Consider the following 436-nt stretch of genomic DNA (forward strand, 5'->3'; position numbering starts at 1 on the left):
GTATCTGCTACAGGCATAGTGTTCTTGATCACCTTCCATAGCATGTCATAGGATGTTGGGTTAACTCCTAAAATAGTAGCTTTTGAAATAAATACACTGGTATTCCTGATAATTTCTCCCTTCTCTTGTAAGCCAGAGTTTCAACTTGGTTTATGCTTAGAGGAATACACAGCAACTTCAACACTTCTGATTTATGCTGGCCCCTGCCAGTCTGAAACTTAATAAATGCCTAGAATAATATTGTTGCAATAGATAGGGCAATCCCACACACTGAAGTTATTTTCTCTCCAACATAGGGCCATAAACTGTGTTAAATTATGTGCTGATATACTGCTGCAAGTTTCAAATACAATTGGGTCCTTAAAGAGCTGCAGATTAATAACTAGCTTGTTAATTTGTTCTCAAGGCATGTTTAAAAAAAAAAAAGGGGGGGGGG

Source organism: Egretta garzetta, unplaced genomic scaffold, assembly GCF_000687185.1.
Source record: "Egretta garzetta isolate BGI_Z169 unplaced genomic scaffold, ASM68718v1 scaffold39, whole genome shotgun sequence".
NCBI lineage: Eukaryota > Metazoa > Chordata > Aves > Pelecaniformes > Ardeidae > Egretta > Egretta garzetta.